The sequence below is a fragment of the Phacochoerus africanus genome, chromosome 11 (genome assembly GCF_016906955.1).
Source record: "Phacochoerus africanus isolate WHEZ1 chromosome 11, ROS_Pafr_v1, whole genome shotgun sequence".
In the NCBI taxonomy this organism is placed as follows: Eukaryota; Metazoa; Chordata; class Mammalia; order Artiodactyla; family Suidae; genus Phacochoerus; species Phacochoerus africanus.
The window spans coordinates 35,803,181-35,824,330 of record NC_062554.1 but is presented as its reverse complement, the minus strand read 5'-3'; the positions used below and the strand labels follow the sequence as shown (position 1 = coordinate 35,824,330).

General features: G+C 40.9%; 1 protein-coding gene across 1 annotated transcript in view; it reads right to left on the bottom strand.

Moving 5' to 3' along the window:
- ELMOD1 (ELMO domain containing 1) overlaps nt 1-14,549 on the bottom strand; it is a 62,462-nt gene extending 47,913 nt beyond the window's left edge. The window contains exon 1 of the mRNA XM_047753541.1: nt 14,461-14,549. The gene's annotated coding sequence lies outside the window, so the exon portion shown is untranslated. The remainder of the gene's footprint in view (nt 1-14,460) is intronic.
- Nucleotides 14,550-21,150: the final 6,601 nt, after the last annotated feature.

The window sequence follows — 21,150 nt, the reverse complement described above, 5'->3', positions numbered from 1 at the left end:
GTCTGTGCCTAAGGCATACGGAGGTTCCCAGACTAGGGGTGGAATCAGAGCTACAGCTGCCAGCCAATGCCACAGCTGAGTGAGGCCAGGGATTGAACCTGCAACTTCATGGTTCCTAGTCAGATTCTTTTCCTCTGTGCCATGACGGGAACACCATGAATTGAAAGTCTGTGGCAACCTTGTACTAAGCAAGTTTATCAGTGACATTTTCCCAATACCATTCCATCACTTTGTGTCTCTGTGTCACATTTTGGTAATTCTCACAACATTTCAATCTTTTTTTTTTTTGTCTTTTTTAGGGCCACACCTGTGGCATGTAGAAGTGCCCAGGCTAGGGGTTGAATCAGAGCTACAGCTGCCAGCCTATGCCACAGCCATAGAAATAGGGATCTGATCCACATCTGCAAACAACACTACAACTTGTGGCAATGCCAGATCCTTAACTCACTGAGTGAGGCCAGGGATTGAACCCACATCCTAACGGATACTAGTTGGGTTCTTAACCCACTGAGCCACCAATGGGAACTCCAACATTTCAATCTTTTTGATTATTATTATATTTGTTATGATGATCTGTGATTAAAATTTTTGATGTTACTGTTATAACTGTCTTTAAACACCATGAACAGCTCCCATATAAGATGGCAAACTTAACTGATAAATGTTGTGAGTGTTCTGACTGCTCCACTAGCCATTCCCCTGTCTCTCCCCCTCTCTTTCGGCCTCACTATTCCTTGAGACATAACAATATTAAAATTAGATTTACTAATAACCTTACAATGTGTTAGTGCCTACTATGCCCTAGACACAGAGTAGGCACTTAGGGATACAGGGTGAACAAGACAGTCATGAGTTCCAGCCTCCAGAGACCCAAGAGTCTTAAAGGAGAGAGAAGAAGAGATGATATAGAGAAATAAATAGGTACTTAACTGCAGCATTACAAGTGGAAATGTGCTGTGACAGTGAATATGAGAGATGCTTGCCTTAGATGTAGGGTTCCAGAGGTTCTCCAGATAGCATATACAAAGTCCTAGAAGCAAGAAAATACACAACATGTAGAGGGGAAAGCATTCAATATGACCTGGTGTGATGCTCAATAAGAGGAATATGTAAAAACAGGGATGGCAACATATGGAAGGGCAAGAAAGGGTCGGATTGTCGAAGGCTTTCTTTGCAATATTAAAGACCTTTGAACCTTATCCCATGAGCAGTGAGGAACTACTGAAGGTTACAGAGTGAGATGTGACATGATCAGAGTTCTAGTTTTTAAAATGTGATAAAATAAAAAATAATAATAATAAAATGTGATCTAACTGTAGTACAGAGAATAAATTAGATTGCGCTGAGATTATAGGCAGGAGAATCATTTATAGGGTTGTTACAATCATCTAGGCAAGCATAATAATGGCAGGCTAAGGCAACAGACAGAGACAGAGTGTGATTGATTTGCGAGATATTTAGAAGGTAAAATCAATAGGACTTCCATTAACTGATTGATTGTGGTGAGTAGTTAGTGAAGGATTAGGCAGGAGTGAAACCATTATGACCATGTTTATGGCTAGCAACTATGCAGATATGGAATTCTGGAGACACAGATTTGGGGATCTGGCTGTATTTGGGGCTCTTCGGTGCATTTCCAATCTGCAGGGTTAAGTGGAAGTGTCAAAATACATAGTTTGAAGGTCATGAGAGAAAAATTTGGAGACAAAGATTTGGGCTTCCTCAGCATATATAATGGTAATTAAAACCATATCCCAGAGGAAATACTAAATAAATAGCATATGCAACATTTGTTGTTCATAACAAATTTTTGTCATTAAGATAATATTAAATTAGAATTGTCATACTACTAAGGTAATAAAATAATAGAATATATTACAAAAAGATTTTTTCAAAATTACAAAAAACTTGAGTTCCCATCACAGCTCAGTGGAAACAAATCTGACTGGCATTCATTAGGACGCAGGTTCGATCCCTGGCCTTGCTCGGTGGGTTATGGATCCATTGTTGCCGTGCTATGGTGTAGGCTGCAGATGTGGCTCGGATCTGGTGTTACTGTGGCTATGGTATAGGCCATCAGCTACAGCTCTGATTCAACCCCTAGCCAGGGAACCTCCATATGCCTCGGCTGTGGCCCTAAAAAGACAAAAAAAAATTTTTTTAATTATCCTTAAACATTTTAATTTCAGTTAGCTAGAACGCCAATTTACTTTTGAAATTCTCATCCATAATTATGTGGGATAAATGAAGTAGTGTAATACTTAGGCTTCCTGTCCTGTACATAGGGGTTCCTGACTCTGCATATTAAAAAAAAACTTTCTGGAATTTCCGTCATGGCGCAGTGGTTAACGAATCCGACTAGGAACCATGAGGTTGCGGGTTCGGTCCCTGCCCTTGCTCAGTGGGCTAACGATCTGCGTTGCCGTGAGCTGTGGTGTAGGTTGCAGACGCGGCTCAGATCCCACGTTGCTGTGGCTCTGGCGTAGGCCGGTGGCTACAGCTCCAATTCGACCCCTAGCCTGGGAACCGCCATATGCTGCAGGAAGTGGCCCTAGAAAAGGCAAAAAGACAAAAGAAAAAAAAAAACTTTCTGAATGTTTATGTGCCCAGCACTATTCTGGGTAATGCAAGTTTCGTACTGCAAAAGAGTCTTACCCTTTAAGGGAAATTGGGGCAAACGTGGCACAGAGTGTGCATGGTGGTTAAGAGCACAAGTTTAGAGACAGAGAATTCATGTCTGAGCTCTGCCAATAGGCAAATGGCTTTAGACAAGTTGCTTAATCTCTCTGGAGTTCAGTTTTCTCCCTGTTAGATGGGGAGAGAAATCAAGTGAAGAGAGGTGAAAAATACTTCAAAGGTAGAGAACCAGTTGGACTTGCTGGTTGACTGGGACAAGTGAATGGAAGGAAAATAATAATTAGTTCTAATTATCTGTCCCCCAAACAGGAAACAAAGACAATAATTAGTTCCAATTATCTGTCCCCTTAAGTGGAAACACCAAAAATGGCTTTGGGTGGTAGAAGAAAACCTTTGCAAATGCTACTTAACTCACTGCTTACTGGGTGTTCATTAAATAACTTCCTTAAACATTTTCCATAGAAAAGCAAAAAGAATTGCGGCTTACTTTATTTTTAAATCTAGCTTGTTTTAAAGGAGGCACACTTTTTAATGTCCTAATTACTATTAACTAGAAAACCTGTATACAAGACAGGAACAAATCATAGTTGGTGTGCAATGTATGACACTCTTAGCCACTATTGAGAAGAAACATCCTTTGAACTGTTTTTTCAGTGGTGCTAAGTTAATCTATTCCTTTGTACCCAAAACAGCATTTGTCAAGTGGCTGGGCAGGGCCCTAAGGTCAGGGGGAAATTGAGTTTGCTTTTTGTTTGCATAATACGCTAACAAAACTGGAGCCCTGATAGACTTGTCAAGGATTTTACACACCAGTCTATTACTTGATCAAATATAAGTTATTTTCCTTGTTTATCTCTGTCTCACTAATTGAAAAACACTGTTTAATTCAGATTTATTGAGGTGTTATTTACATAAAGTTCACCCTTTTGGGTCAGGTATCAGCTGTAAAGCCACCTGTTTCAGAGCACAAAGCAGAACGTGGGTACCGTTCTGGGTGCTCTCCCTTCCCTGGGACTTCCTCTCTAGAGGGGGTTTTAGCAGGGGGACATCAGAACCTGCTACATTTTAAATCTCTCCTATTGTTCTGATATGATCTAGTTCATGTTTCTTCCCCTCTGTACTACACGCTCCTCCAGGGCTCAGGGAAGCCCCAGGGCCAGGTACAGTGCCTGGCACACTGAGTGCTCAGCACAGGCTTGTTGAAATGAACTCTGCATCTTCTAGAGAAATGCACTTCTTTAAAGCATGTACAATAACAGCACTAATAAAGCAAACTAAAAAAAAAATCTCCCTACTAATCAACTATACTTTATATATTTTATATATACTTTATACTCTCTAAGTAATCAACTTAACTTTAATTAAAAAAAAAAAAACTCCCTGCTAAAAGGAAAAAAAAAAAAACCCTGTAAAGTTTTTTGATTTTTTTTTTAACCAAAATAAAGCATATAATCATATCCTGGATTTCCTGACCCCCTCCCCTTATCTTCAGTAATCTCTCTCCATGTGTACAGTGATATCGCCCTGATCTATTCTGAAGGGAAGGATCAAATGATTGTGCTTGATGGATCAAACACCTCCAGAGATCAATTGACACTTTAGTGTTGTGTGTGGGGTTATATGCCCCTTGTACCTTTTTTTTTTTTTTTGTTCCAACTGGGAAGAAAAGGCAGCAAGGAGTCGTCAGCTGCTTCTGAAAAGTTATCTTCTCACCTGGCATCAAGGAGCCTGCCCTGCCTCCTGTGAGCAAGAAGCCCCCTGGCTCTTTGTAAAGTACCACAGGGCTACCCTTTCTCTCAGAAGCCAATCCATCTATTGAGCATCCCAGGAAATAAGAGACTCAACTAGAAGGACTAGAACTCCTGTCTTTAAATCTTAACCCCTATCAGATGGAAAAGGCTACTTTCTATGTAGTCCTTCAAATTCTGACTGTGTCCCCTGTATCAACCAAAATGCTCATAATGTTTATGCATAAATAAAAGACAACTCACATACTGAATATTGTTCCACTGTTAAAATCTGCCTAATTTGGGGTTATATATACATATATATATATATATTTTTACTGTTGATAGAGCCCATTTAAAATAAAATTTAACAAAAAATTTAGTCTCAGCTTCATTTTTGTGAATTATAGCTAGTATTTTCAAAGTGCTTACCAAAGTGCAGAGCTGGCAGAGCTGGGGTTCAAACCCTCACAGCCTGGCTCCAAGGGCATTGCTATTAATCTCTCTCCAGTGCTACCTCTGGAAAACACTGAGATAAAATTCTCTGGATTGACATAAGTGTGTCAGCTCAACTCAAATGAAACTGCAGAGCTGGGGATAATCAAGGCCTGAATCCTACACCTCAAACTTAAGTGGAAGCTAGCTGGGGAACTCTGGAAAAATCTGAAAGTTAACCTCTTTCCTTTCTGAAAGCAAATGTCCTTTACTCTGAAAAGTTTCCAAGGCAAGTTTTATGGAAAGAAGTTACATAAAAGAGCCAAAAAAGAATGGGTTTTATATTCTTTCTTAAGGCCACATTTCCAAGGATATATGAATCCTTGGCAGTATAATTCTGAAGTAACATAATAATAATAATAATAATAATAATAATACCCTCCCTGCCAGTGTAAACCTAGGTTCTTTTGGATTTTAAAAAATCCAACGAAGGGAGTTCCTGTTGTGGTGCAATGGGTTAAGAATCCCACTGCAGTGGGTCAGGTGGCTGCAGAGCCACGGGCTTGATCCCTCGCCAGGTACAGTGGGTTAAAGGATCTAGTGTTGCCACAGCTGCAGCATAGGGTTGCAGCTGCAGCTCAGATTCAATTCCTGGCCTGGGAACTTCCATATGCCGCTGGTGCAGCCATTTAAAAAAAAATTCAATGAAATTTGGGGTTTCCTGGTAGCTTCACATCCTAAGGATCTGGCATTGTCACTGCTGGGGTTTGGGTTTGATCTCTGACCTGGGAATGTCTGCATGCCACAGGTGGTCAACATATATAGATACAGACATAGATATAGATATAGATACAGACATAGATATAGATACAGATACAGATATAGATATAGATATAGACATAGATGTAGATATCCAATGACATTCAAGCTCCTGGTCCACACTGCTATTCGTGTAGTGATTTCATTCTCCCCAGATTATTCTTTGAGTCATTGGTCAGTGCGATAGGGTCTTCAAATCAACGTTTTCCCTTGTTTTTTTCAGTTTACTTTTATATGTTTTAGTTTTAATAATACATTGCACTTTTCCCTTTGTGGATAAAAATATTTGTTTGCCTTCTTTTTTTAGCTATATACAAAATACATCCAATGGAAGGAAGGGTATTCCGAATCTACCCAGGAAGTATATAATAACTTGAATGAGTTTTCTTGTATTCATCAAAAAGCAAAATGAGTTCCATTCTCCTTTAGATCTCCCTAACTGCTTCTTGCTGTTAGTGTTTTCATGCTACAACACTTCCAAGAGAAAAAACAAAAATCAATCAAATGGATCAACCTCAAAATACAACTTACTGTAATTAATAATAATCTGAAGACAAAAATAGATTCTACTCCCTCCCAACCTCGATTAAAACGAGAAAGTCTGGACAACATTTTTTAGCAGTAGTGAAAAAGAGTTCATTTAGCAGTTGAGGTGGGGGAGCATATACACAAATTTACCCTGCAGATGATAAATTCAAGACCAGCAGTATTGAAATTATTTTGTCATTGATGTCATTTCCTCAGTTTGAACTATTCTTCTCATTTCAAGTGAAAGAAGAACAAAAACAATGATGAGTTGGAGTTTCTGTTGTGGCTCAGCAGTAATGAACCTGACTAGTAACCATGAGGATATGGGTTCAATTCCTGACCTTACTCAGTGGGTTAAGGATCCGGCATTGCTGTGAGCTGTGGTGTAGGTCACAGACATGGCTCAGATCCGGTGTTGCTGTGGCTGTGATGTAGGCCTACAGCTGCAGTTTCAATTTGATCCCTAGCTTGGGAACTTCCATATGCCTTGGGTGTGGCCCTAAATTAAAAAACAACAACAACAGCAGCAACACAATGATGTTTTAAACCATAAGATTAATAAATAATAACCTTTATAGTTTTCTCACCTAATAGTAAAATTGATCAAAAACTGCTTCGGATGTCAGGAGAGAGCCTATGACTAATTTGGTTCTGTTTCATTTATCCTGTGTCTTCATTACACTATGTTACTTTAAATATTTTCTAAAAGTAATTGAAAAAATTTCCTAATGACAATGATAAGCTCCAAGTAAATGATTTTAATCTATTTCAGTGGAAATTTCAGTTTCCCTACTGAATAGTCTCACAGTACGTACTTGTGCCCTGCTAGGGTCTAATGAAATAATAATAGTGACATCCATCAGTCAGTCAGCCAAGTGGAGATCTAGGACTTTTGCAGAAAAAGACATAGGCTTTTTGTGGAAGATGGGTTGAGGAGAAATAAAGTGACAAATAAAACATGACACACTCTAACAATGTCTCCTAATTTCATAAATGTGAAGATAAAGAAAACAACTTGACTTCTGGATTGCTGAAACACAATATTCTCCCCCCAAAGCACCCTTCTTATCCCAACCCTGAATCCCCACTCTAATTCAGTCTTGAGAATTAGTAGATCCACAGACCACATGCCTCTGTCGTAGTAACAGTAGTATCCCCACCACCTCCTACCTGTCCTCACAGCACTAATTTGAAAACATCAGTTTTGTGTGCCTCTCCTTTCTATCAAATGCCAAACAAAGTGCCTTGTTTCAGAGGTACTCAGAGAATGAATAAATATTTCCTTCTGTGCTCTTCAGTGCTTTGTACTCAATAGGTCCAAGTGACTGACTAATATGCTAATTTAAGCATAGACTTGCACCCTATACCTGTTCTGAAGGTAACCTGCAGACTCTCCAACAGGGCTAGGAAACTGAGGTTAGAGATTATATAGCCAAAAATAATGCTTAAAATGATGACACAGAGGCAGTCCAGTAAAGACACCTCTACTTCCACTACCAGGTCCAGACCAGTAGCTGGCACTACTGATGCTTTCAGCACTGGTCAGGGCATTGCCAACAGAAACATCTGCCACTGGGGCAGTCTGGGTCCATGTAGGTGATGCAAGGATGTCTGGGAAAGGAAGCATCTGGCACTTTAAGCTCCTATAGTGAGAGGAAATCTCTTCTTCATAATGCAGGAGGGCCCCCAACGTAGGAAAGGGGTTCTTCGGATAGCAGCGTTCAAGAGGAATGACAGTTGACCACTTAACTTATAAAAAAACACCTTTGAAAGCCAAATCAGCGCAGACTAATACAGCACACTTAGAGTACACTGAGTGGCGTTCCCACTGTGGCACAGCAGAAATAAATCCGACTAGTAACCATGAGGTTGTAGGTTTGATCCCTGGCCTCGTTCAGTGGGTTAAGGATCCGGCATTGCCATGAGCTGTGGTGTAGGTCGCAGACATGTTTCTTTAACCCAGTAGTGGTCACAGAGCAGATGGATTTATTTTAAGTGATGATTGATTAATTATCTAGGGAATAATCTTTAAGTAGAAAAGAATGAGGATAGATATTCATTATTAATCAAGGAAAGGATGTACAATAGTCACATGCCACGTAAATGTTACTAAGCTGAATTAGACATGACAGATTCATATATAAGAACTTGGGAACTCAATTTATACTACATAATCAGATTTAGGAGGTGCTTTTAAGGTCATGTGAGCCAATGTCCTACCCAGGCTCACATGAGCCAACATTCCCTCTTACCACATCCCCGACAGGTGGCCCCAAATGCACCACTCTCAAAACAGTGTGTTATAATGTCTGTTTATGACCTTTTTGAACATGTACCCCATGATTTCAACCAAAGAAGCACTGGTTTCTTTTGTACTATTGGTTAATACGGCAAGTGAATTAAAACTAATTTTTACAACTCAAACTGTGGCTAAAGTAGAACTTCCATTCCCTGTCCTTAGACAACTAATTTTAGAAATGAAATGAAGCCAATATCTATTCTTTTTAACTATAATCTTAGTTTCAGCCCTTACTCTGGACTAAGGGGTATTAGGTTTAATCCTGACTGTCATCCAAATTCACTAGTTCTTGGCGATTTGCATTATCAACAAACCTCACATATGTATGGTCTAAGTATATCTGAGTCATTGATTAAAATTGTAGAAATGTCAGGGTCAAGGGAAGAGCTTTGAAGCAGGCTAACAGAAACCACCTTCAATGTGGCTTTCACACCTATTTGGTTACAGCTGATCAACCCAGCTATTAGATCACATCTCAGACCTCATTTCTGCATCTCACTCACAAAGATTACTCAAGAATCTAGTTAATAGATGTCCCAGAAGATTTGTGTAGATGTAGAAATTTGATGAATCTGGCTCTATTTTAAATACTCTAGGGTATCTGTAACTTAAAGGAATAATAGAAGAAATATTTGATATGATATAGAACTCTTTAGTGAAACAAATACTGTAACCCAATTCCTTCTGTTTTATAAGTTTTGATTTTCATGCTCTGCTTCACATATTGGGTTATACATACATAATACATGAGACAAAATATGAAAATCAAAATTCTGTTAGGTATTTTAATATAGGCTTTTAAAAATTATGCATTTAGGCAGTCCTATGTTGGATGCATATATACATACAATTGTTATGACTAATAATGTGTATAACATATATTTTAATTAAAATAGCTCTGATAAGTGTCTACCGTTTTAAAGAATGTATGATTAAACTTCTTTATCAAAAACAACTGTTTTGGAGTTCCTGTTGTGGAGCTCCTATTGTTGGCATAAGAACCCAACTAGAACTCATGAGGATGCAGGTTCGATCCCTGACCTTGCTCAGTGCGTTAAGAATCTGGTGTTACCACAAGCTGCAAAATAGGTTGAGGATGTGGCTTGGATCTGGTGTTGCTGTGGCTGTGGTGTAGGCCTGATGTTGCAACTTCGATTTGACCCCTAGCCTTGGAACTTCCAAATGCCATGGGTGCAGCCCTAAAATGACAAAAAAGAAAAAGAAAAAACACCACAAATTGTTTTAAGTTTTGTGGTAGTGTATTTTATATGTGTGTGTGTGTGTGCGCGCACGCGCACGCGCATATATTTTATAGCCACACCTACAGCATATGGAAGTTCCCAGGTTAGGGGTTGAATAGGAGCTGCAGCTGCCAGCCACAGCCACAGCAACACAAGATCTTACCCACATCTACAACTTAATCCACAGCTTGTGGCACCACTGGATCTTTAACCCACTGAACAAGGCCAAGGATTGAACCCACATCCTCAGAGACTAGTCTTAACCTGCTGAGCCACAACGGGAACTCCAGGCTTTTGGTAATTCCAATAGATTCTAAGTCCAAAGAAAATCTGAAATTAAAATGTAAGTGTTCTACTGGATTATATAATCTTCAGAAAATCTGGTTTCCAAATACTGAAGGGTAGAGCATTCTTATTCCTCTTCTGAAGGAAAAGGAAGAAATGTACTCGTACAGTAAATTCATTCCAGAGATTGATTTACACCTAAAATATTTATAATGCCAAATGGTGATGTAAAAAACCAGGGTACAGAGTTTATGACATCATTGATGATATGTGCTAAACCAAAAAGCAGCTGTGGGATAAATAAATTATTAGTTTCATCATGAATGAAAGCTTCAAAACATACGGCAGCTTTTCACAATCTTCTTGTACAAGGAAAATAAGGAGAGTTACAGCAGCTAAAATAAGCTCTTATACCAAGCATTCTAATTAACCAAGTCCTAATGCCAATAATTAAAATAGAAACTACATTTAAAAGCTATATAAAGACCTTTGAATCTGCAGTCATTAGCTTGAGACTGATTTTTTTAAAGGGGCTTAATGAGCTCTCCTTAAGCATTTACCACAATCATCTGCTTTGCACCAAAAAAGCAAAAAATCAAACATAGCAAACTGAATTATTTTGATGGCCTCTGAAACATCACAGAGAGTAAAAAGACAATAGACACGTTGTCTAACTACATTGAGAATAAAGTCCTTTATCCCTTAGAACAATAGTAACAGTTAATGACAATTTTATAGACATAGACTGTTGGAGTTGACACAATATTCTCTTTTAAAATGTACATATCTTCCATTTTACAGAACAGAAACTGATTTAAAATAAGACTTGCTCATGGTCAGCATAAGTGAGCTGGAGGTTTAAAAGCTCCTGGGATGCAAGAACATACTGTCTTCAGATTCTTTAAATTCAGAGTATTTATTGAGGACTTAGAATGTGAATTGAGCACACAGTTTCAGTTAAATCTCTCTCTGGGTGAGAGTCCACATAAGCTGTCATTAGAGATCACTGGATTAAGGTTTTTTTAATAAGTCATATTCATGTGAAATTTCACCTATGGTCTAATTGCCTTGAGATTCTAGCAATTTACATATCCTTGATGAGTCTTTTTCTCATATACTGTCAGAATTATAAGGCAGGACATGTTTGGCAGACACTACAAAGAGGAATCGTACGAATACCTGAAACTGAACTGTTTTCGGCTCTATTTTAAGGAATAATCAAAACTAATTAACTGCTTCATTACACATTTTACCATAGAGTAAATTTTATGATTTTAAGAATGTATTGCAAAATATGAAGTGGAAATTTAACCATGCATGTGGATACTCAAACATACGAGGCTCTTTTTTTTTTTTCTTGTCTTTTCTAGGGCTGCACCTGCGGCATATGGAGGTTCTCAGGGTAGGGGTCTAAATCAGCCTACACCAAAGCCACAGCAATGCCGGATCCTTAACCCACTGAGCAAGGCCAGGGATCAAACCTGCAACCTCATGGTTCCTAGTCGGATTCATTTCTGCTGCGCCACGACGGGAACTCCGGACCAACTGTTTTTTAAAAGTGCAGTATGATGCACTCACCCAAGTACCATTTACCAATCCCTGCACTTCTCCCTTTGTAGCTTCCTCTTCAACAACTCCCATCAACAACTATTTAACGTCCTTTAGAATCCCCTTCTCGTTCCCTCATTCTCAGCAGGCTTTTCTATCCTCAAACTGAGGCCATCCACTTCCAGCTCCACTCCACTAGGTACAAAGCCACAGGTTTCTTTCCTCCTTGCCTCCCAGGATAAGATCTTTCTCACTCGATGCCAGACCTGTCAAAACTGCTGGTCATCTCACTCTCTCACTGGAGAGGCGCAACAGAATTCAGTGTCCTTCTGAGGCTCCTATAGTGGGCGCTGCAAGTTCCACATCTAATGATGTGGATCCCTTCCTCCACCGCCACTTCCCCTACTAGTCTTTGTATCTTTTAGCACCTTTCACTAAATATAGCAAGCAGAGGTGTGTTGAACCGAAACTACTCATTTTTAAGCCTGAGTTATTTTCAACAACTTGAACCAGAACTGGGCTTGTCCCAGATTGTCTGCAGAACAAGATATGATTCCTGCTCCACTCTATTTTTTCAAACCATAGTGACCCCAAAAAGAGCTTAGTGCTTACAGAGTTGCCAGATAATATACAGACTGCCCAGCCAAAACTGAACTTCAGATGAACAAAAAATAAAAAATTTTAGTACAAGTATGTCACAAATAGTACATACTTATACTAAAAACAATTATTCATTGTTTATCTGAAATTCAAATTTAACTGATGAGCAGCCTGTATTTTTATTTGCTAAATCTGACTCTAAAAATTCTCAGAGGACTCAAGGAATGCTTCTATAGAGCACCTGAAGGTTTGTATCCAAGCCCTGCAAACTTCTCAGTTGGTCAGATTTTATGTCTGTTAATGTGGCTGGGATACTTTCTGACCATCTCAGAAATACTTTGGGAAATGCTGTTTATTATATAAAACTTTTACTTATTTTGCTAATTTCATAGAATTCCCTTCTAATACTATCTCTCGATTTCAGCACAAAGAATACTGCAGTGTTGCCCCCAAATCTCTTGGAAAGCTGATATTCATAGAGTTATTAATGTACCTGAGTTAAATCCTTGCCTTTATGTATTAATAATTTAAAATGTTTGAAAATTTAATTTTGAAAGGATAGTGTGGGAAATAAACAAGTCTTTCATTTGGAGATTCCTTTTCTTCATTAACCAAGCACAGTGAAACAAACTGTCCTCACTAACAGGCTGGGAAAAAGGAGCCTGGCAGGCGGAGGTGGAGCCTGTGATATAACTGCAGTGGGTCTTTGTTGGAAAAGCCTGCTCTTAAATGTGAAACATCTGTAAACCGAATTGCTTCAGCTTGCGTGTGTATGGGCTGCAAGACAAGAGCATTGCCTCTTTGAGCACCATGTAAATCTTGGTGGCTTGAAATCAACAGAGGAATTCCTCACAGGTCCTTCAGTAGACATACCTGCCTCACTAAGGGAAGAAAAAGAAGATTTCTTCTGCAAAGGAGTACCATTTTCAAGTACAGTTATGTGTATCAGTTCACTGAATAATGGTGATGGTGCAATGGAAGTTATAAGCCAAAGTTTAAGGGAAAAATGTCCTACAGCTTGTTCCAATTCTGAAAAGTCCCTACATTAATGTGTTCTTTCAGTGTTCTTGACAGTGATTACAGAGAAGATGTTCATTTTTATTCCCATGGAAGAATCTGGGAGAGAGAAATGCTTCCCACTGTAGAGGGATACAAGAGTGAGACTTCCTCAAAATTTCAACTAGACTGAGCTCAGATTCAACTTCTAGGGAGAGAATGACTAAGTGTGCTGTTAACTACCTGGTGTTATAAGATGATAATGAATTAAGACGTTTATCCCAACATAAGCACACTACCTGCTCTCCACCATATTGGCAGCTCCAGTTAAGGACGTTTGTCAAGCTCTCGGCACAACACGTACACACTGCAGAGATGCAGAACAATGCCTGGATGTTTGCCCAAAATTGGTCTCTCCAAAGGCACGCTCAATTTATGGTACCAACCTAAAGCTCACTGGGGGTTAGCAGCATCTTTTTCCTAGTTGGTACAGGGTAAGGGATGAGATTTGGAAAGCTAAGGCACGGGGCTTCCCCTGGCCTGTGCTGAGCCGCAAGGCTGACAAACATATTCATTAAACTTGATCTGAAGCAACTGAGCTGCGAGGTCGTTCCTGAAATATTCATAAGGTGTGTTACCGGACTCGCCCCTTAAAGGTTGAGCAGAAACATGGTGAGTAACAGCAGCCTGCACGCACACTTGGGAGGGGGAAAAAGGCACTCACAATAGTACACCCCACCGCCACACTTCACTGTTCCGCTTTTTAGTTCTGTCAGTCGTCACTCCTAGGAACAAGGAGATGACTAGGAACAAGAGAGGCTCTAAGTGAGAAGTAGGAGGAGGCACCGCGTGCCGGCCCCTCAGACAATTACCCTGGGTTCGCCGCTCGGAGGATCCGCACCTCTGCCAGTACGAAGTCCTGCACTGCCCCAGGGGCCTGGGACCCCAGGACCCTGACCAGCCACTTGCTCGGGCCTCCCATTTGGCCTCGGCTGGGCATGCCTGCGCCGGAGCCTCCGGCGTTAAGTCACTAGGTGACCCGCGCCCCAGCCAAAATGCAAACAGCCTCTCCTGCCGACCTGCATCCCCAGGGTGTTAATTTGGGGGGTGGACACGATGGGAAAATAGATGACGGTCCTGGTTGACCACGAAGCCCCTACACCGACGTACAGTACACTTTCATTCCTGTCCCCTTGGCTCACGACCCTGGCATTTCTGCTGCGCGCCAGACGCAGCGCAGCTCGCTCGGTTCCTCGCGTCCTCGCCGCCACCTCTCTCCTCTTCAAGGGCATTCACCCCTCGCCCCCTGACTCCTACTGTGTCGACCCCAGGCGCCGCTACTCACCTGGATTGGGCAGCGGCAGCTCAGCAGGTCCTGGCACGCGGCAGTCGGGTCTCCATCTCCGTGGTCCCCCAGGCGCTACAGCTGCGCACTCCGCCGCGGAAATCGACGCGGTGGGTCCCCGGCGCCGAGCCTGGACCAGGGTGGCCTCGGCTGCCGGCTGCCGCACTGGCTGCGGGCGCGGGAGGGGCGGGGGCGGGGCAGGAATCTGGGTCGCGCGGAGCGGAGCAAGCTGGGATGGACCCCGGGTGGCGACCGAGAGCAACCCGGGTAGGGCTTGCAGAGGTTTCCCTGGAAGCATAACGCGGGCGGCGACTGAGCATGCCCAGTTGTCGAGCCGCGGGCGCGGTGTGGGGAAGGGAACGCTGCCCCCAGCGCGGGAGTTCCGAGGGAAAGGGTTAAAGCTGCAGACCCCGCTGCTTGGGCAGAGAGCCGTGAGTAGGCTGCTGTGGCCGAGTTTAATTGCCCCTGAGTTGACCCCCACCCCCCGTCCGGAGGCGCCGGGAGCTGGAAGATGGTGAACCTCGGGAAATTTGTCTTTGAGATTCACGAAAGAGTCCTGGATTAAGAGGGCAAGGTGGATTTCTCGCTCCCTCCCCACAGAATTGTTCAGAAGGCGAAGTTTGTTTTTGGCTCACCTCTAACCCCTGCAGGCTCACTGACTAATTCCCCCCAATCCGGACACCCCCTCCTCACCTGCTTTCCTGTACCTGGGGACCTCTCCCGCATGGATGTCCAGGCAGTCCCCGCCTTTCTCGACTCTGGGACCAGTCGGGTCAAGTTCTCAAAGGGCCAGCTCTTTAATTAGGTTTGTAATTGAGAGATCTCGTCGGTCCTCCCAGGTTACATGTCTGCATTTCAATCATGCTTCAGAAACAATACCTTAACCCTGGGGTTAATTATAATGGATGAATTATAGACACCAAGTCTGGACCTGTTTGGTGAACCTTGCTTCACAGTGCAATAGGACTTGGCCCAGAACTCATTTCACACACACAGACACACAGACACACACACAGACACACACAGACACACACACACACACACACAGACACACACACACACAGTGACCTGTGACTTTCTTTCCTATTGTATTTCATGTTAATGAAGACCGTTTTTCTCTCTCTAATTAAAAGGTTTCTTAAGTTAGAGGCAGCATAGGATAGGGAAAAGACAATGATCTTTGAAGTTGGCCTTGATTTCAGTCTCATTTACCACTCCAGTAGTTTACCCAGCTCTTCTGCACCCCTGCTACTTCATCTATAAAATGGTTAGTAGTCATCCCTGTCTCCTTGGACTTTTGTGAAGATTAAATGAGGCACTGAATGCAAAACACCTGTTATATTAAAAAAAAAAAAAAAAGGCTGTAGGTTCCACCTCCACTATCCTACTTTTATGAAAAGTTGGGTTAGTAATAATCTTTAAAGAGTGACTATTTACTGTGTTCCAGCCTCACATTTAATAACCATAAACCCTTGATCTTTCTAATTTTTTATTGTTCGAAGCGTTAGTCACTACCCCCCCCCCCCCAACTCTCCAGTTTGTTTATACTTCCTTGAATAAATCCCTTGGAAAAGGCCGAAACAAGGCCATTTATGGATCCTCTTTGGAAGGAATACTTTCAGGAGAGATTCATTGTGGGCAGGTTTATCTACATGACAAAAGAATTTCACTCCAAAGTCTTTTTCAAAGTACTTTAATTTTCTTGCATTTTCCTGTGGTTCTTATATCACAAATTTTCCATAAAATAAGATATACTTGTATGGAAGGAAATTTACTTTCCATTAATACTGTGCACGTTTTAAAGTATCAATGTTCAAAAAATAAACTTTTCATTATTCACCAAACATACAATGTTTTTCATAATGCTCTGCCTTTATTTATGGTATTCCAGCCTTTCTGGAATACGCTTCTCTTTCCACTCCACTTTACAAAGTCCTACCCATTCTTCAAGCTCAAATGCCTCCTTCTTTCTGAAAGCTTCCCCAAACCCCAAAGCAGAGCTAATGCTCTGCTGCCAGAACACCAGTGCATCCTGGTGTCATAGCACTTGTCACAGTCTACTGCTATTGTTTAAGCAATGTGAAACATCTTACTGAGCAACTTTATGTGCAGACACCGTTCTGGGTGCTGGGAAAATAACACTGAACAAGAGAGACAAGTACTTGCTTTCATGGAACTTAGGTTGTAGTTTGGAGAAGATAGGCAATAAACACCTAAAAAGTCAATAACCTCCAAGTACACGAGGCAAGTATTTTTTGTCTTTGTGTTGGTCATCAAATGGATCTGTATGGTCTTGATTCATTCTCCCAAAAACATCAATAAAAATATTAACATTGGCCCTACGTCGACCAAATTACATGGATGTGGATCCTTGCCAGTTTGTTGCAGAATCAATGATTTTTTTTCTCCTTTCGTTTTACTCCCTCAGCTAAATCCTCTAGGTGGGTACCTATAATCCACACAATGAATGGAAATGGATGGAGGAACCCCAGAGAATTTAAACCCCACACCAAATAAAATTTTTTCTAACCTCAAAGAATGACATTTCTCCAGTGGTCAGATTCAGACTGGACTCCCAGATCGCCTACATCCTAGACATTTCCTCCAGGATCATGCACCACTCCCAAACCCTCACCTTTTTACCACCTTTGGCCTTTTATGTCAATAGTTACTCTCTGTTGTATATCGTTTAACTGTTTGGATCCACCTACTGTCTGAATAGCTTAAGATTTTCTCTGTTTTTCTTACTGACGGTATATGAGACAGACTTAGAACCAACTTTTCCAATGCATATTTGTACACATGTATTTCATAGCAATTAGTGACAGCCTTGCCTCTTGTTAATGTTTAACTCAGGATAGGATCTCATTAACCCTTATATTTAAAGAATTTAATAGGGAACCGATATGTGATAGATCCTCAATAAAAAAAAAAAAATGTGAGGAGTTCCCATCATGGCGCAGTGGTTAACAAATCCGACTAGGAACCATGAGGTTGCGGGTTCGGTCCCTGCCCTTGCTCAGTGGGTTAACGATCCGGCGTTGCTGTGAGCTATGGTGTAGGTTGCAGACACAGCTCGGATCCCGCGTTGCTGTGGCTCTGGCGTAGGCCGGTGGCTACAGCTCCGATTCGACCCCTAGCCTGGGAACCTCCATATGCCGAGGGAGCAGCCCAAAGAAATAGCAGAAAGACAAAAAAAAAAAAAAAAAATGAAATGAATGAATGAATGTATACAGTTCTCAACCATTCTTGATTTCTTGATTATCTTTTCTAATTGGTTTTCCCACTAACCCTAGGATCTGGGTCAATTTTGCCCTTTCCTAGTATACTAATTTCCCTCCACTCACAAGTTCACAGGTTTCTACACTTCAGGATCCACAGAGCATTGTGGGAAAAAATCCAGCCATAATTCATTACAAATCTCTGTGTTTTAGCTAAAGCCACAACCTATCATCTATCAGTATCACTATTGCTTCCTCCAATCCACAGCAACTATCTTCAAAATTTTTTTCTTTTCTACCTCTTCAACCTATCTTGTTTTTAACAGTGGACATCCTTTTCTCCCCGCTGCACCAGAGAAAAGAGACCATCAAGTATCATCACTCTAGAAATTTAGCTTGTCATTGTAAATATACCCTCCACACCTTTTCTTTCCTCTTCCTAATCAGAATAAGTATTCTCTTCATTCTTGAAAGCTAGTCTATACCAATGGGCCAGTCTATTCCATCTTTATTCCCTCTCTTCTGCCTATCACCAAATTTTCTCTCTTTCTCTCATCTCTTTCAACTATCTTCCATCTTCTAATAAACATATCCAGAGTTTATTAGAAAAACTGACTTGACCCTAATGCCCTTTTAAGATATCTAAAAATAAAACAGTATAAATCTCACAGGGTTTTAAGGAATGAGTTTTAAAGAAAACTCTTTGGCCCTTTCCCATTTCTAGGCATTTCTTTTGTGCTTCATCATGGCTATAGTTACACATGCCAAGCCTATATGTGCCTAGAGATGTGAGACCTTGTGCTCTGCTAATTGAAGTAGTTTTCCTAAATATTCCCATCATCAAACATCTTTTATCTTTTAGTAGAGTACTAGGTACTATTCAAGGAAAATTTCTATCATATGTAGCTTTGTCACAGGCAAACAAATAAAGCATTTCTCATCTAATAAACATTGGAAAAATACAGCTACAGAAAATCTAGTAGGATGACATACAGAGGAGTTTATAGAATTTCATGTAATACGATTGTTGGAGACTACTATATCTTTGAATTAATCCAGGAAGTCCTCATGGGCCTCCAAACTGGCAGGGACCTATGCCCAGGTAGTTTGAAGGTAATTCATTGTTTGAATGAAGGGTATAAAGTTGTTTGGTGGCATTTGCTGCAGCAATGTTACATAATGTTCAAACACCAGCCTGGAAGTTAAGGGACCTGAACTTATTTCAGTTTTACTGTGATACCAATAAAATAAAGAATATTTACCTTGTGTTTTTTCTGGTAGGATTAAATTAGTAAATGGTTTGTAGAGTGTTTGGCATAGTGCCTGGCCCATAGTGGTCCATAAATGTTAGCCATAAATCCAGCTGCATTATTTCTGGATAAAAGTCCTATTTAACAGAGTGCATGAGATCAGTAGAGAGCATAGGTGGAGAAACTCAGATCCCCTGTTATAGAATTTAGAAGTAACGAGTGGCGAATCCATGGAGGAGGAAGTTGTGCCTCTAAAGTTTCCCAAATTACAGCAGAGGAGCTGAGGAGGAAGGGAAGACTCAGCAGATGCTGTGCTCTGTCATCTATTTGGACTCCACACTGGTCCATTATAAGTGACACAGAGTTTGAATCTTTTCCAGACAGGTGGCTCTCTTACTGAGCATCACCCTTAGGAATTTACTTGAATAAGAACTTCTCCACCCAGAGGTCTCTTTCTTTATCAAGGTCAGATTGAACAATGGGCAAGTAGGAATTTCCTACCTGGATGATTTTGTGGGTGGAGTGGGAGTCATGGCCCATTAATTTGTTTTTAATCTAGCTCTGATCTTGTGTTGTGACTTGAATTGGTAGTAGAAGACATATGTATTGCATGTACTGGCTTCATAATGAAAGTAGAAAGGAAACCTCAGGGCTTAAAAAGTACTAGGCCTTGTCTCATTTTCCTTAATTGTTATGTAAAATTAAAGAATTAATATAAGACCACTCCATTTTCCAATGGAATGCATTTTATAGGCCCATGGAGTTCTGGGTACAAAACTGAAGTGAGGAGTTCCCATCGTGGCGCAGTGGTTAACGAATCCGACTAGGAACCATGAGGTTGCGGGTTCGGTCCCTGCCCTTGCTCAGTGGGTTAACGATCCGGCGTTGCCGTGAGCTGTGGTGTAGGTCGCAGACGCGGCTCGGATCCTGCGTTGCTGTGGCTCTGGCGTAGGCCGGTGGCTACAGCTCTGATTCGACCCCTAGCCTGGGAACCTCCATATGCCGCGGGAGCGGCCCAAGAAATAGCAACAACAACAACAACAACAAAAAAGACAAAAGACAAAAAAAAAAACTGAAGTGATAGTTGGACCAATATAGCTATATATAGCTATAGATAGATAGATAGACAAAATTGTGACATGAGATTATGTGAGAGTTATATATTCTGGTAGATAATGATTTAAACAAAATATACTAAGACTTTTAGATAGTTGCTATGGCAGTAGTTCTCAAAACATGTCTAGAGGAGACTTTCCAGTGGCCTAAAATATGAGTCTAAAATCCAATTCATTTAATAATCATTTATTGAGCACCTAGTATACATAATGCACCATCTTAGATATTGGGGATACAAAGATTGATGAAACACTGTCCATGATCTTGAAGAATTCGTATCCAGACAGAACAACTACCATTTCTTCAAGGTCAGGAAATGTAACCAACCCACCAAATACGTAGAGATAAAAACAGCAAATAAAGTAAAATAAGGCAACAGAGAAACATGTTCCAAATGAAGGAACAAGATAGAACCCCAGAAGAAGAAATGAGTAAAGTGAAGATTAGGTAATCTGCCTGATAAAGAGTTCAAGGTGGAGTTCCCATCGTGGCTCAGTGGTTAACGAATCCGACTAGGAACCATGAGGTTGCGGGTTCAGTCCCTGGCCTTGCTCAGTTGCCATGAGCTGTGGTGTATGTCGCAGACACGGCTCGGATCTTGTGTTGCTGTGGCTCTGGCGTAGGCTGGCGGCTATAGCTCCGATTCAACCCCTAGCCTGGGAACCTCCATATGCTGCAGGAGGGGCCCTAGAAAAAGACAAAAAAAAAAAAACACCTCTCTGAGTCTTCCTCATCACTTTATAATGGAGGCCCCAAAACAAACAAACAAACAAACAAAAAAAGACTTCAAGATAATGATCATAAAAATGATCAAAGAACTTGGGAGAAGAATGGATGAACAGAGTAAGAAGTTTGTAACAAGGAATTGGAAAATATATAGCAGAACTAGACAGAGATTAAAAATACAATAACTGAAATGAAAAACACACTAGAAGGAATCACCAGTAGAGTAAATGATACAGAGGAACAAGTCAGTGAAGTGAAAGACAGTAGTGACAATCACTGAAGCTGAACAGAAAAAAGAAAAAAGGATAAAAGAGATGAAGACAGTCTAAGAGACCTCTGAGACAATATCAAGTGTACTAACATTTGCATTATATGGG